The 16,826-nt window shown below is 53.8% G+C and overlaps 1 protein-coding gene across 1 annotated transcript in view; it reads right to left on the reverse strand.

Moving 5' to 3' along the window:
* The window catches only part of PTK7 (protein tyrosine kinase 7 (inactive)), a 535,321-nt gene that overhangs the window by 403,941 nt on the left and 114,554 nt on the right, over positions 1-16,826 (reverse strand). The window lies entirely within an intron of this gene.

The raw sequence follows: 16,826 nt of genomic DNA on the forward strand, positions 1-16,826 counted from the left end.
GCACACCCCCACTCAGCCCTGCTTACTTCTTTCTACTCTCGGCACTGCCCCCGTGCCCAGCACACCCCCACTCAGCCCTGCTTACTTCTTTCTACTCTCGGCTCTGCCACCGTGCACAGCACATACCCATTCAGCCCTGCTTACTTCTTTCTACTCTCTGCACTGCCCCCGTGCCCAGCACACCCCCACTCAGCCCTGCTTACTTCTTTCTACTCTCGGCTCTGCCACCGTGCACAGCACCCCCACTCAGCCCTGCTTACTTCTTTCTACTCTCGGCTCTGCCACCGTGCACAGCACACCCCCACTCAGCCCTGCTTACTTCTTTCTACTCTCGGCTCTGCCACCGTGCCCAGCACACCCCCACTCAGCCCTGCTTACTTCTTTCTACTCTCGGCTCTGCCACCGTGCACAGCACCCCCACTCAGCCCTGCTTACTTCTTTCTACTCTCGGCTCTGCCACCGTGCACAGCACACCCCCACTCAGCCCTGCTTACTTCTTTCTAATCTCGGCTCTGCCACCGTGCACGGCACATACCCACTCAGCCCTGCTTACTTCTTTCTACTCTCTGCACTGCCCCCGTGCCCAGCACACCCCCACTCAGCCCTGCTTACTTCTTTCTACTCTCTGCACTGCCACCGTGCCCAGCACACCCCCACTCAGCCCTGCTTACTTCTTTCTACTCTCGGCTCTGCCACCGTGCACAGCACCCCCACTCAGCCCTGCTTACTTCTTTCTACTCTCGGCTCTGCCACCGTGCACAGCACACCCCCACTCAGCCCTGCTTACTTCTTTCTACTCTCGGCTCTGCCACCGTGCCCAGCACACCCCCACTCAGCCCTGCTTACTTCTTTCTACTCTCGGCTCTGCCACCGTGCCCAGCACACCCCCACTCAGCCCTGCTTACTTCTTTCTACTCTCGGCTCTGCCACCGTGCCCAGCACACCCCCACTCAGCCCTGCTTACTTCTTTCTACTCTCGGCACTGCCACCGTGCCCAGCACACCCCCACTCAGCCCTGCTTACTTCTTTCTACTCTCGGCTCTGCCACCGTGCCCAGCACACCCCCACTCAGCCCTGCTTACTTCTTTCTACTCTCTGCACTGCCCCCGTGCCCAGCACACCCCCACTCAGCCCTGCTTACTTCTTTCTACTCTCGGCTCTGCCACCGTGCCCAGCACACCCCCACTCAGCCCTGCTTACTTCTTTCTACTCTCGGCTCTGCCACCGTGCCCAGCACACCCCCACTCAGCCCTGCTTACTTCTTTCTACCCTCGGCTCTGCCACCGTGCACAGCACACCCCCACTCAGCCCTGCTTACTTCTTTCTACTCTCTGCACTGCCACCGTGCCCAGCACACCCCCACTCAGCCCTGCTTACTTCTTTCTACTCTCTGCACTGCCCCCGTGCCCAGCACACCCCCACTCAGCCCTGCTTACTTCTTTCTACTCTCGGCTCTGCCACCGTGCACAGCACACACCCACTCAGCCCTGCTTACTTCTTTCTACTCTCTGCACTGCCCCCGTGCCCAGCACACCCCCACTCAGCCCTGCTTACTTCTTTCTACTCTCTGCACTGCCACCGTGCCCAGCACACCCCCACTCAGCCCTGCTTACTTCTTTCTACTCTCGGCTCTGCCACCGTGCACAGCACCCCCACTCAGCCCTGCTTACTTCTTTCTACTCTCGGCTCTGCCACCGTGCCCAGCACACCCCCACTCAGCCCTGCTTACTTCTTTCTACTCTCGGCTCTGCCACCGTGCACGGCACACCCCCACTCAGCCCTGCTTACTTCTTTCTACTCTCGGCTCTGCCACCGTGCCCAGCACACCCCCACTCAGCCCTGCTTACTTCTTTCTACTCTCGGCTCTGCCACCGTGCCCAGCACACCCCCACTCAGCCCTGCTTACTTCTTTCTACTCTCGGCTCTGCCACCGTGCCCAGCACACCCCCACTCAGCCCTGCTTACTTCTTTCTACTCTCGGCTCTGCCACCGTGCCCAGCACACCCCCACTCAGCCCTGCTTACTTCTTTCTACTCTCGGCTCTGCCACCGTGCCCAGCACACCCCCACTCAGCCCTGCTTACTTCTTTCTACTCTCGGCTCTGCCACCGTGCCCAGCACACCCCCACTCAGCCCTGCTTACTTCTTTCTACTCTCGGCACTGCCACCGTGCCCAGCACACCCCCACTCAGCCCTGCTTACTTCTTTCTACTCTCGGCTCTGCCACCGTGCCCAGCACACCCCCACTCAGCCCTGCTTACTTCTTTCTACTCTCGGCTCTGCCACCGTGCCCAGCACACCCCCACTCAGCCCTGCTTACTTCTTTCTACTCTCGGCTCTGCCACCGTGCCCAGCACACCCCCACTCAGCCCTGCTTACTTCTTTCTACTCTCGGCTCTGCCACCGTGCCCAGCACACCCCCACTCAGCCCTGCTTACTTCTTTCTACTCTCGGCACTGCCCCCGTGCCCAGCACACCCCCACTCAGCCCTGCTTACTTCTTTCTACTCTCGGCTCTGCCACCGTGCACAGCACATACCCATTCTGCCCTGCTTACTTCTTTCTACTCTCTGCACTGCCCCCGTGCCCAGCACACCCCCACTCAGCCCTGCTTACTTCTTTCTACTCTCGGCTCTGCCACCGTGCACAGCACCCCCACTCAGCCCTGCTTACTTCTTTCTACTCTCGGCTCTGCCACCGTGCACAGCACACCCCCACTCAGCCCTGCTTACTTCTTTCTACTCTCGGCTCTGCCACCGTGCCCAGCACACCCCCACTCAGCCCTGCTTACTTCTTTCTACTCTCGGCTCTGCCACCGTGCACAGCACCCCCACTCAGCCCTGCTTACTTCTTTCTACTCTCGGCTCTGCCACCGTGCACAGCACACCCCCACTCAGCCCTGCTTACTTCTTTCTAATCTCGGCTCTGCCACCGTGCACGGCACATACCCACTCAGCCCTGCTTACTTCTTTCTACTCTCTGCACTGCCCCCGTGCCCAGCACACCCCCACTCAGCCCTGCTTACTTCTTTCTACTCTCTGCACTGCCACCGTGCCCAGCACCCCCACTCAGCCCTGCTTAATTCTTTCTACTCTCGGCTCTGCCACCGTGCACAGCACAACCCCACTCAGCCCTGCTTACTTCTTTCTACTCTCGGCTCTGCCACCGTGCACAGCACACCCCCACTCAGCCCTGCTTACTTCTTTCTACTCTCGGCTCTGCCACCGTGCCCAGCACACCCCCACTCAGCCCTGCTTACTTCTTTCTACTCTCGGCTCTGCCACCGTGCCCAGCACACCCCCACTCAGCCCTGCTTACTTCTTTCTACTCTCGGCTCTGCCACCGTGCCCAGCACACCCCCACTCAGCCCTGCTTACTTCTTTCTACTCTCGGCTCTGCCACCGTGCCCAGCACACCCCCACTCAGCCCTGCTTACTTCTTTCTACTCTCGGCTCTGCCACCGTGCCCAGCACACCCCCACTCAGCCCTGCTTACTTCTTTCTACTCTCGGCTCTGCCACCGTGCCCAGCACACCCCCACTCAGCCCTGCTTACTTCTTTCTACTCTCGGCACTGCCACCGTGCCCAGCACACCCCCACTCAGCCCTGCTTACTTCTTTCTACTCTCGGCTCTGCCACCGTGCCCAGCACACCCCCACTCAGCCCTGCTTACTTCTTTCTACTCTCGGCTCTGCCACCGTGCCCAGCACACCCCCACTCAGCCCTGCTTACTTCTTTCTACTCTCGGCTCTGCCACCGTGCCCAGCACACCCCCACTCAGCCCTGCTTACTTCTTTCTACTCTCGGCTCTGCCACCGTGCCCAGCACACCCCCACTCAGCCCTGCTTACTTCTTTCTACTCTCGGCTCTGCCACCGTGCCCAGCACACCCCCACTCAGCCCTGCTTACTTCTTTCTACTCTCGGCTCTGCCACCGTGCCCAGCACACCCCCACTCAGCCCTGCTTACTTCTTTCTACTCTCGGCTCTGCCACCGTGCCCAGCACACCCCCACTCAGCCCTGCTTACTTCTTTCTACTCTCGGCTCTGCCACCGTGCACAGCACAACCCCACTCAGCCCTGCTTACTTCTTTCTACTCTCTGCACTGCCCCCGTGCACAGCACCCCCACACCTAGCTCAAGAACACAGTGCCTTTTCAAATCAGACATGTCAGGCAGTGTTGATGCTGTTGTGAGGTGACAAGCAAGAGGCGATTTAGGGGACGTCTCTCCCATTTTTGCCTCCCCTTAAGGGATAATTACATGCACATTACCAGAGGTGCACAACATTGCTTTTTCGATGCCACAATCATTGCACTCTTTTTGGGATACACTAGCTTTATGCCACAATCCTTGCACTGTTTTTCAGATGCGCTACTTTTATGTTAAAATCTGTTCATTGTTTTTGGGACGCGCTAGCTTTATGACACAATCCCTGCACGGTTCTTCACATGCACTAGCTTTATGACACAATCATTGCACTGTTTTTGGGACGCACTAGCTTTATGACACAATCCCTGCAGTTCTTCACATGCACTAGCTTTATGGCACAATCATTGCATTGTTTTTCAGATGCGCTAGCTTTATGCCACAATCCTTGCACTGTTTTTCACATGTGCTAGCTTTATGCCACAATCCTTGCACTGTTTTTCACATGTGCTAGCTTTTTGCCACAATCATTGCACTGTTTTTGAGATGCGCTAGCTTTATGCCACAATCCTTGCACTGCTTTTGGGATACGCTATCTTTATGCCACAATCCTTGCACTGCTTTCTGGATGCATTAGCTTTGCTGATTTTCACTGAGCTAGAATTCCTGTGTTGGACCTGGCTCTTTTGCAGGGTTATCCCCAACATTTTGCCTTATTCCTCCTTTTTTTCTTACCTCTTTTTGTTGGCTTTAGGACGCTGGGCATTTTACCATTGATAACCAGTGCTAAACTGCAAGGGCTCCCTGTCTAAATGTACTGGTGATTGATTTATCCATGACTGGCATATTTGATTTACTGGTAAGTGCCTAGTATAGTGCACCAGGTGTGCCCAAGGCCTTCAAAAAAAAAAAGCTACTAGTGGGCCTGTAGCACTGGCATCGTCACCCACATGAGTAGCCCTGCAAACATGTCTCATGCCTGCCACCACAGTGCACATGTGCAGTTTAAAACTTCCATTTCGGCCTGGCAAGTGCAACTACTTGCTAGATCCAAACCTTCCCTTTTACTACATGTAAGTCACCCTTAAAGTAGGCCCATGGCCAAGTGCAGTGTATTCAAATGGTAGGACATGTACAGGTATGTTTTACATGTCTTGGTAGTAAAATACATCGAAATATGGCTTTGTCTATTGCAAGGACTATCTCTCCCACAGGGTAACATGGGGATTGCCTTGAAGTATCTTTTTAGTGTAATTTCCCATAGAGATCTGAAGTTTAGGGTCTCAGAACCCACAATTTAAAAATACACCTTTTGGTGAAGTTGGGTTTTGAACTGTAAGTTTGAAAATGCCACATTTAGACAGTGGGCATTTTCTTGTGTAACTATTCTGTGCCTCTGCCGGCTGTGACACATACGGGTCAGGATGACAGTTGGTCTGCTTGTAAATTCGTTCTAGACAGTCACACAAAGGGAGCGGAGGTGTGCCCTGAATTTCCTGATGGGTCTTCCTGAGCTAGAGTGGTGGGAGCAGCTGACACTTGCACCTGAATAGGGCTGTGCCTGGGCTTACACAAAGCAGTCTCAAACCCCCTAGTGTGTGTCTGGTGCCAGGAAAGGGCAGGGTCTTGTGCACTACAAAGACTTCTCTTTGAACTTTGCCTACTTCAAATACAGAAATGGGTATAAGTACTGGACCTCTGACACCACAAAATAAGAAAACTTCGGGACTGAGGACATTCTGCCATGAAGAAGAGCTGGATGCTGTAGAAGGGACTGCCACTCTGCCTGTTGCTTTGTCATGCTGGCTTGCTGCTTCTGTCCCAGAACTAAAAGGACTGGACTTTGCTTTCTATATCCTGCTTTCCAAGATTCGCCAAATGCATGAAGTGAGCTTGCCTCCTGCTAAGAAGTCTCAAAGACATCAAAGACTTCCTCTGCCAGTGCCTGGGCTCTTCGGCTGAGAATCCTGACTTGCCAAAGTGTGCCAACTCCAGTCCCTGGGCCATTTGGAAGTGATAACTGGTGACCTGAAGGAGAACATCCACGCACAGACAAGTCGCAGTAGAAAAATCAACTAGGTCACAATAGAAAATAAACGCAACCATCGTTTTATCACGGTTCCATCAACACAGTGCATATGGATTTTCCATGCATCGCCTATGGGGCATCAATTTGTCATCAATCCTGCATCACAGTAAGGAACAGAGGTTGCGTGTCCGGAAACCAATGCACCACTTTTCCTGCGAGGAAAGAGTCAACACATCACCTTCCCTGCACAGTAAGGAACAGACGCATCGCTTTGCTTTCTGGAATCTCACCTGCAGCCCACATTGTCTTTGTTTTTGATGCATCCCAGGTACTTTGTACTAAAAATATACAACCATTGAATTCCTTGGACACATGGCCCTGATTTAAACATCACAGACTTCAGCTGGCAGCTACAGGGACCAGCAGGACCCCTGGACCCACGTCTGTCAGTGCCACAAGGCCCTGATTTATACATCACAGACTGCACTGCACTGAGGCTGGCAGGCCCCCATAGTGCTTGGCACCTTCAGGGGATCAGCAGGACCCCCGGATCCAGGTCTGTCAGAGCCACAGGCCACGAATGGAGCAATTCTCCTCATAGTGGGGGTGCAGGCGTTAGAGGGGAGCCTTTTCGGCAGCCACCATTATAAACCCAATCACTTCCGCCTCGTATTACCCACATTCCCTGGCACACCACATCTACAGCTCAGTGAGATTATATTAATCTTCCTTGTGCTCTGGGTACATCTGATACCAACCGGCCTCAGAAGGATGACGGGCACGAGGGGCAGGGGGCGCACGAGGGAGTATAGTATAGAATTTATTTGCACATTTAATAAAAAGCATTGCAATCATCACATAAAAAAGACACTGTTGTCTATTAAGCGTCATAAAAACTCCAAATAGAAGCCATATTTCTCGCTATTCGTTAAAAACTAAGTAAAAACGTGGTGACGTATTGGACACCCAGTGGTTGTACTGTAATACATAAAAGATCAGCATCGAGCCACAGGTGTGTTTTGTACCAACTCGGGGGACTAAGTGACAAATTAAGATCTTGAAAGGTGCGACGTCGATTACTCACATAAAAGGGCTGTTAAAATATAATTTGCCGGCTCTGGAGACTAGCTCATAAAAGTACTGTCACGGGCTACCCGCCGCTCACGATCAGTTGGAACTGGAGGACGACCTCTATTCTTGCAGGTCGTCCTCTGGCCAAGGTAAGGGCGGCCCTTTCTGGTAGTCACGGTGCTGCCGACAATGGTATGTCAAAAGGCAGTCCGTGCCCTCCAGAAGGAGTCCCAGAGGAAAAACCACAAAGGGAAAAAACCTCTGACAGGAACTCCCTGGAACAGAAAAAAAAAAAGTCAGACTTCCAATTATGAAAAAATAACGGAAGCTGGAACAAGCAGGGGAAAAAGGCCGGAATAAGAAGAAAACAACCGGAGCGTGATCCCACTAAAGGAAGTGTTGTAGTGCAAGAAGAGCAAGAATCCAACTCCTTAAATACCCCTGAACAGGAAGTTACATACAGGAAAAGCAAGGACGCCAGGTTGGATTGGGCAAAGACTATGAGAATGATGAGGACGCCATTTTAGTAAGGGAACCAGATGCATGCAGGGAAGAAGAAAGGCATGCTGGGAGAAAGAATAATATGGCCTCTAATTATGTTGGGAGAAAGAAGAATATGGCCCCTAATTAGAAGAAAGTAAAGAAGAAAAAGAAGAAAGAAAGAAATAAGAGGAAGGAAGCTCAACAGAAAGGCCAGTCACCAGGTAAGTGAGGGGGTATGCACCCACTCCTAAACGCGAGGGCGGGCCCCGCCCCGAACTAGCCGAGGCCCAATGCCTAATCCAGGGCCTCGGGCGACATGAGGCCAGGAAAAAGGCCACAGAGGCCCATGGCGTAACAAGTACAGTTAAAAGAGGAGCTGTGTCCCTTCTTCATGCTAAAGGAGCTGACAGTGTTTAATTTGGACACAAACTTATAGCTCGGTCAACTTTAAGAGGTGCTCAGCTTTTGAAATAAATTTAGCCAAGCAAGCCATATATTGAGGTGTCAACCCTATAAGACAAAACAAAATTGCCTGCCAGCACGATCTAGTACCATTGGAGTTGAAGATATTTTTGAGATACAACTTCCACCAAGGTAACAGTACAGGGCACATACAAAGCATATGTAAGAAGTCTTCCCGTGTGACAAGCACAAAGCCTGTATCTGCTGCTGTTTGGGGGTGTGCGCCATTGGGAGCTGCTTCCAATGAAGGGAGTAGTTTGAGTCTGGTGAGCAGCATCTTTGTTTTTTTTTATATGTCTGCTATATATGGCTGCGCTATTAGAGCCTTATAAGTGTGGATTGTCATCCATGAGTGCAATCGCTTTCTGAACAGGTCTTTGCCTTGGTCCACGAGAGCCGCTTGATTTGTTTATTTAATAATTGCTTGAGGAATTTGTGCTGTAGAGACTTTTGCCATAGATCTTCTGCCTGCAAATGCTTTTACTCCAAAGCCATTCTCTCAGACCATGAATTTGCACTTCCGCAGGTTCAGACCTATTTCTTCCCAAATCAGCGCTTTTAGTGTGTTTGGTTACACGTGTCTCAGCATAAAGGCATCTTTGAAGAGCACCTCATCTTGTATCAATGCTTGGTCTTGTAGCCGAAATTCCAGCCTGATTTGCTCAGGTGAGGAACTGTGAGGAAGTTAAGGCAAAAACTTTACTCTGGTCGATGTTCCTTAAGTAGTTAAACTTACTGGGAAATATTTCCAGACCATATGTCAGGGAAGGCAAAAACTTTGCCTTGATCACCATGAGGAGTAAACTTCAGATTGGACTTTGCAATTTCATAGAATTTGGGACGCCATTCTTGCTTTCAAGATGTTTAGGTGCAGGAGATGGGACCAGCGCTTCTGCAGCCAGGCACCAAAGTATTTATAGCTGCCATTTCTGCCCACTAGATGATCCCCACAGAGCAATTGTTTTTTTTTTTCATTTCTTGCTTGCCAAAGATAAATACCTTGTTTTTTTCCAGATTTACCAACAGCTCACTTGTTTTACAGTACTGGTCAAAGATGTGTATCACTTTTTGAAGACCTGTGCCTAGAGATTCGATAGGACAATATCATCTGTATATAATAATAATGTTGGAGGATGAGCTAGGGGTGTTCAGTGGTGTGCACAAATCTGCCAAGTATAGGTTGAAAAACATCGAGGCTAGCGCACAACCTTGACGCCTCGGTCCATCTGGATTTTAGTGGACCCTCTTCCATTACCGCCTATTTTCACTCTTGTCCAGTTGTCAGAGCATAAGCTGTATTCCTTTTAACAGTTTCGGCGGGATACTAAGGTTCACTAGCTTCCTCCACAACCTGTGCCGATCCACTGAGTCAAAAGCTTTGGATAAATCCAGGGTGCAGGTGCACAAGACTTTTTTTTTTGGTTAGTGTATGGAGGAGGGATGGAAGCCAGTTTGAATCGGGGTTTTTAAATTAAGCTTGGTTGCCCATTCTTTCAGTTCCTCTAGCAGGAGGCCCGCAAAAGGCGCAGTCCCTCAGTGGATAGCTGTCAGGGTTTCTATAGGTGCCCTTCTTGTAGACTGGTTGAAAACCACGAGGGGCGGGGGAGGGGGGCACAACAGTTCAAAGACATGAAAAGGACTGGAAGAAGGACACAGGTGTGTCACATGCTGTGATCTGAGTCCACACTCAGTGAGTGAGCAGATTAAACTGCAGGAGGCTGGGGGGCAGAGCTTGTAAACTGTGCGTGGCCCTCAGACCCCACAGGGGTGTGCTATTTACAGTCTTATTACCAGTGCCAGCATATATGAATAAGCTGCTGCAGTGCCAGCCTTGGCCATAGGCACAGAGCTTCTGCAGTGCCAGCCTAGGCTACAGGCACCGAGTTTCCTAAGTACCAGCCTAGGCTACTAGCACAGAGCTTCTGCAGTGCCAGCCTTGGCCACAAGTACCGAGTGTCAGGCATCAACCTTCTGTAGTGCCAGCCTAGGCTACAGGCACTAAGCTTCTGCAGTGCCAGCCTTGTTCATAGGCACCGTGCTTCTAAAGTGACAGTCTAAGCTACAGGTACTAAGCTTCTGCAGTGCCAGCCTTGGCCACAAGCACCGAGTGTAAGGCATCAACCTTCTGCAGTGCCAGCCTAGGCTACAGGCACTAAGCCTCTGCAGTGCCAGGCTAGGCCACAGGCACTGTGTTTCTGCTGTGCCAGTCTTGGCCATAGGCACAGAGCTTCTGCAATGCCAGCCTAGGCCACAGGCACCAAGATTCTGCAGTGCCAGCCTGGTTCATAGGCACTGTGTTTCTAAAGTGCCAGGCTAAGCTCCAGGTACTAAGCTTCTGCAGTGCAGCGTCGTCCACCATAGGACGAGTATCCCAGCCCCGTGCACTGGGTTCATCTACAGCACCGGTGTCCACCATCGGACGAGTATCCCAGCCCCGTGCACTGGGTTCATCTACAGCACCGGTGTTAACCATCGGGCGAGTATCCCAGCCCCGTGCACTGGGTTCATCTACAGCACAAGTGTCCACCATAGGACGAGTATCCCAGCCCCGTGCACTGGGTTCATCTACAGCACCGGTGTCCACCATCGGACGAGTATCCCAGCCCCGTGCACTGGGTTCATCTACAGCACCGGTGTCCACCACAGGACGAGTATCCCAGCCCCGTGCACTGGGTTCATCTACAGCACCGGTGTCCACCACAGGACGAGTATCCCAGCCCCGTGCACTGGGTTCATCTACAGCACCGGTGTCCACCACAGGACGAGTATCCCAGCCCCGTGCACTGGGTTCATCTACAGCACCGGTGTCCACCACAGGACGAGTATCCCAGCCCCGTGCACTGGGTTCATCTACAGCACCGGTGTCCACCACAGGACGAGTATCCCAGCCCCGTCCGCCACAGGACGAGTATCCCAGCCCCGTGCACTGGGTTCATCTACAGCACCGGTGTCCACCACAGGACGAGTATCCCAGCCCCGTGCACTGGGTTCATCTACAGCACCGGTGTCCACCACAGGACGAGTATCCCAGCCCCGTGCACTGGATTCATCTACAGCACCGGTGTCCACCACAGGACGAGTATCCCAGCCCCGTGCACTGGATTCATCTACAGCACCGGTGTCCACCACAGGACGAGTATCCCAGCCCTGTTCACTGGGTTCATCTACAGCACCGGTGTCCACCATCGGACGAGTATCCCAGCCCCGTGCTCTGGGTTCATCTACAGCACCGGTGTCCACCACAGGACGAGTATCCCAGCCCCGTGCACTGGGTTCATCTACAGCACCGGTGTCCACCACAGGACGAGTATCCCAGCCCCGTGCACTGGATTCATCTACAGCACCGGTGTCCACCACAGGACGAGTATCCCAGCCCCGTGCACTGGGTTCATCCAGAGCAGCGGTGTCTGCCACAGGACGAGTATCCCAGCCCCGTGCACTGGGTTCATCTACAGCACCAGTGTCCACCACAGGACGAGTATCCCAGCCCCGTGCACTGGGTTCATCTACAGCACCGGTGTCCACCACAGGACGAGTATCCCAGCCCCGTGCACTGGGTTCATCTACAGCACCGGTGTCCACCACAGGACGAGTATCCCAGCCCCGTGCACTGGGTTCATCTACAGCACCGGTGTCCACCACAGGACGAGTATCCCAGCCCCGTGCACTGGGTTCATCTACAGCACCGGTGTCCACCACAGGACGAGTATCCCAGCCCCGTGCACTGGATTCATCTACAGCACCGGTGTCCACCACAGGACGAGTATCCCAGCCCCGTGCACTGGGTTCATCTACAGCACCGGTGTCCACCACAGGACGAGTATCCCAGCCCCGTGCACTGGGTTCATCTACAGCAGCGGTGTCCGCCACAGGACAAGTATCCCAGCCCCGTGCACTGGATTCGTCCAGAGCAGCGGCGTCCACCACAAGGCGAGTATCCCAGCCCCGTGCACTGGGTTCATCTACAGCACCAGTGTCCACCACAGGACGAGTATCCCAGCCCCATGCACTGGGTTCATCCAGAGCAGCGGTGTCCACCACAGGACGAGTATCCCAGCCCCGTGCACTGGGTTCATCCAGAGCAGCGGTGTCCACCATCGGACGAGTATCCCAGCCCCGTGCACTGGGTTCATCTACAGCACCGGTGTTAACCATCGGGCGAGTATCCCAGCCCCGTGCACTGGGTTCATCTACAGCACCGGTGTCCACCACAGGACGAGTATCCCAGCCCCGTGCACTGGGTTCATCTACAGCACCGGTGTCCACCACAGGACGAGTATCCCAGCCCCGTGCACTGGGTTCATCTACAGCACCGGTGTCCACCACAGGACGAGTATCCCAGCCCCGTGCACTGGGTTCATCCAGAGCAGCGGTGTCTTCCACAGGACGAGTATCCCAGCCCCGTGCACTGGGTTCATCTACAGCACCGGTGTCCACCACAGGACGAGTATCCCAGCCCCGTGCACTGGGTTCATCTACAGCACCGGTGTCCACCACAGGACGAGTATCCCAGCCCTGTGCAGTGGGTTCATCTACAGCACAAGTGTCCACCATCGGACGAGTATCCCAGCCCCGTGCACTGGGTTCATCTACAGCACCGGTGTCCACCATCGGGCGAGTATCGCAGCCCCGTGCACTGGGTTCATCTACAGCACCGGTGTCCACCACAGGACGAGTATCCCAGCCCCGTGCACTGGGTTCATCTACAGCACCGGTGTCCACCACAGGACGAGTATCCCAGCCCCGTGCACTGGATTCATCTACAGCACCGGTGTCCACCACAGGACGAGTATCCCAGCCCCGTGCACTGGGTTCATCTACAGCACCGGTGTCCACCATCGGGCGAGTATCCCAGCCCCGTGCACTGGGTTCATCTACAGCACCGGTGTCCACCACAGGAAGAGTATCCCAGCCCCGTGCACTGGGTTCATCCAGAGCAGCGGTGTCTTCCACAGGACGAGTATCCCAGCCCCGTGCACTGGGTTCATCTACAGCACCGGTGTCCACCACAGGACGAGTATCCCAGCCCCGTGCACTGGGTTCATCTACAGCACCGGTGTCCACCACAGGACGAGTATCCCAGCCCCGTGCACTGGATTCATCTACAGCACCGGTGTCCACCACAGGACGAGTATCCCAGCCCCGTGCACTGGGTTCATCTACAGCACCGGTGTCCACCACAGGGCGAGTATCCCAGCCCCGTGCACTGGGTTCATCTACAGCACCGGTGTCCACCACAGGACGAGTATCCCAGCCCCGTGCACTGGGTTCATCTACAGCACCGGTGTCCACCACAGGACGAGTATCCCAGCCCCGTGCACTGGGTTCATCTACAGCACCGGTGTCCACCACCGGACGAGTATCCCAGCCCCGTGCACTGGGTTCATCTACAGCACCGGTGTCCGCCACCGGACGAGTATCCCGGTTCATCTACAGCACCGGTGTCCGCCACAGGACGAGTATCCCAGCCCCGTCCGCCACAGGACGAGTATCCCAGCCCCGTGCACTGGGTTCATCTACAGCACCGGTGTCCACCACAGGACGAGTATCCCAGCCCTGTGCACTGGGTTCATCTACAGCACCGGTGTCCACCACAGGACGAGTATCCCAGCCCCGTGCACTGGGTTCATCTACAGCACAAGTGTCCACCACAGGACGAGTATCCCAGCCCCGTGCACTGGGTTCATCTACAGCACCGGTGTCCACCACCGGGCGAGTATCCCAGCCCCGTGCACTGGGTTCATCTACAGCACCGGTGTCCACCACCGGACGAGTATCCCAGCCCCGTGCACTGGGTTCATCTACAGCACCGGTGTCCACCACCGGACGAGTATCCCAGCCCCGTGTACTGGGTTCATCTACAGCACCGGTGTCCACCACCGGACGAGTATCCCAGCCCCGTGCACTGGGTTCATCTACAGCACCGGTGTCCACCACAGGACGAGTATCCCAGCCCCGTGCACCGGGTTCATCTACAGCACCGGTGTCCACCACAGGACGAGTATCCCAGCCCCGTGCACCGGGTTCATCTACAGCACCGGTGTCCACCACAGGACGAGTATCCCAGCCCCGTGCACCGGGTTCATCTACAGCACCAGTGTCCACCACAGGACGAGTATCCCAGCCCCGTGCACTGGGTTCATCTACAGCACCAGTGTCCACCACAGGACGAGTATCCCAGCCCCGTGCAGTGGGTTCATCCAGAGCAGCGGTGTCCGCCACAGGACAAGTATCCCAGCCCCGTGCACTGGATTCGTCCAGAGCAGCGGCGTCCGCCACAGGATGAGGACACCAGCACCGTGCACTGGGTTCATCCCGGGCAGCGGTGTCCACCACAGAACGAGGACACCAGCACCGTGCACAGGGTTCATCCAGAGCCTGTGTGCCCAACATAGAGGACGACACCCCAGATCAATGCTAGGTGCTTTAATTAAAATGGGAGCAAATATATATGGATCTCCTAAACATTTGGGGTGGACCTGGTTATACTGGGCATGCGATAAATAACCCTGTCCCCTGTGCTCAGACTGAAAAGGTTCTGCAGTGCTGTGCCAACCTGGCAAGCTACCCAGCATGATCTAGACTACCTGGTCCTCTTCATTCCATCGCTGTGCCCCATGCCAGCCTGTGCCATATGAGCAAATGGGTGCCCTCTAGAGCAACATGTGACATGATCATGCCACCACCCACAGCTCGGCCAGACCATGGAATTTAGCGTGAAATCAGTGCCTCCAGGCCAGCATTACTCATGCGTCTGATGTGTAAAGGTAAACTGCGATAGGGAGGCAGGCGTGGTAATAACAGCACGACACACCTTAGAGGCTGGGATGGGAGATGCCAACATAGACAAATAAGAGGCGGGATGGGCTGATTAACAGAGACTGCGAAAATATTACAACACAAAGCAGACCAGGCCACAGACAGAAAGCGACCACCAGAGAAATAACTACAATTAACCATCAGACACAGGGTTGGTTATAATCACATTAGCAGGTCTATGCCAGTCTGACAGAGGGTGGCAGTCAAAGCCTGTGAGCTGAGCACAGAGAGCAATTACAGGTCTGGCATCGACACGAGTTCTACCATGTAGGAAGCTGGCCTGGTGGGTGTGTGTGTGTGTGGGTACCTAAGGTACTTACACCTTATACCAGGTCCAGGTATCCCATATTAGTGTAGTGTAGTCAGTGTCTAGAAGCCACGCTCTCTATAGGTGGCTGTAGATGAGCAGCCAAGACTTTCTAGGAGACATGCAAAGCTCATGCAGTACCACTGTAGCCACACAGTACTCACACACATGAAAGAAAACACTCAGTAAAGGTACTTTAATTTTGAGCCACAATAACCACAAAATAATAGAAGGGCAACCCTCCAATAGAAGGTAAGTAATACACTAAATTTATACACTAGTAATCAGAAATAGGCATGGAAAAAGTTAGATAACAGTGCAAATAGCAATAACCAATACAGACCCTAGGGGGAGCTCAAACCATATACTAAAAAAATGGAATGCGAACACAGAACCCCCACCTAGGTAAGTGAAATGGTTAGAGGGTTAGCTGGGAGTACTAGAAAACCACTGAGGTAAGTAACACACTACCCCCCAGCGATCAGGAAAGCAGGGGTGAATGACTGAAATCCCCCAAACCACCCAAAAGGAGGAAAAAAAAAAAAAAAAAAAAAAAAAAAAGATACCCAGACAAGACTGCACAAAACCATCGGTGGATTCCTAAAGAAGAGGACCTGTGGAGAGAGGGGACCCAGTCCAAAAGTCACAGTGGAGCCCAGGAGGAGTAGGAGCTAATACCCACCCAGCTGTACTTGTAGGAGTTGGTCGATGGTGAGGAAGAACATGTCAGCACTGCAGCTCTGGAGCTAGAGAAGAGTTCCTGAGGGATGCAGAAGATGTCCCACGATGCAGTGAAGATTGCAGACTGGTGTCGGTGCAGGAATTCCACCAACAAGCCTTGGCAAAGGCAAACTCGTGCTTAGTGGAAAAGTGGTGCTGCCAGGGACCAGCAAGGCACAGGACTCCTCAGCCCAGAACCGGGAAGTCACAGGGGACCCTCAGCGTCGCAGAGTCCACAGGAGCAGATGCAGCACCCACATGAGTCCCACAGGATGGGGACACAGAAGTTGTAGAAGGAGCCCACACAGCACTACAGGAAGGGATCCAACGCCGCAGGAGAACCACGCAGAGGGTTGTGCGTTGCCCGAAGATCCCTAGGAGGAGATGCAAACAAGCCTTGGCAGCTGCAAGAGACTCGTTGCACAGGGGTACTGCCCTCTGTGGGAAGGCAAAGGCTTATCTCCACCAAAGTTGGACAGCTGGCACAGAGGACCAAGACGACTACTCCGGACCACCATCCGTGATTCAGGATCCACTCAGCTCAGGATGAGACGAGACCCACCAGCCAGCCGTCACTGCAGCAGGTGCCTGCGGATTCAGGGGAGTGACACCTTCACTCCAAGGGAGATTTCTTCTCCTTCTTGTGCAGGATGAAGAGTTGCTGTCGTCTGAGGATGCACGGCCGGGGAAATGGTGCAAAGCTGGCAGGAGTCATGGAAACAAAGTTGCAAAAGAGTCTTCTTAGTTGATGGCAGCATTGTCAGTTCCTGATGGGTCAGTTGCAGTTCCAG

The sequence above is a fragment of the Pleurodeles waltl genome, chromosome 5 (assembly GCF_031143425.1).
Source record: "Pleurodeles waltl isolate 20211129_DDA chromosome 5, aPleWal1.hap1.20221129, whole genome shotgun sequence".
Lineage (NCBI taxonomy): Eukaryota > Metazoa > Chordata > Amphibia > Caudata > Salamandridae > Pleurodeles > Pleurodeles waltl.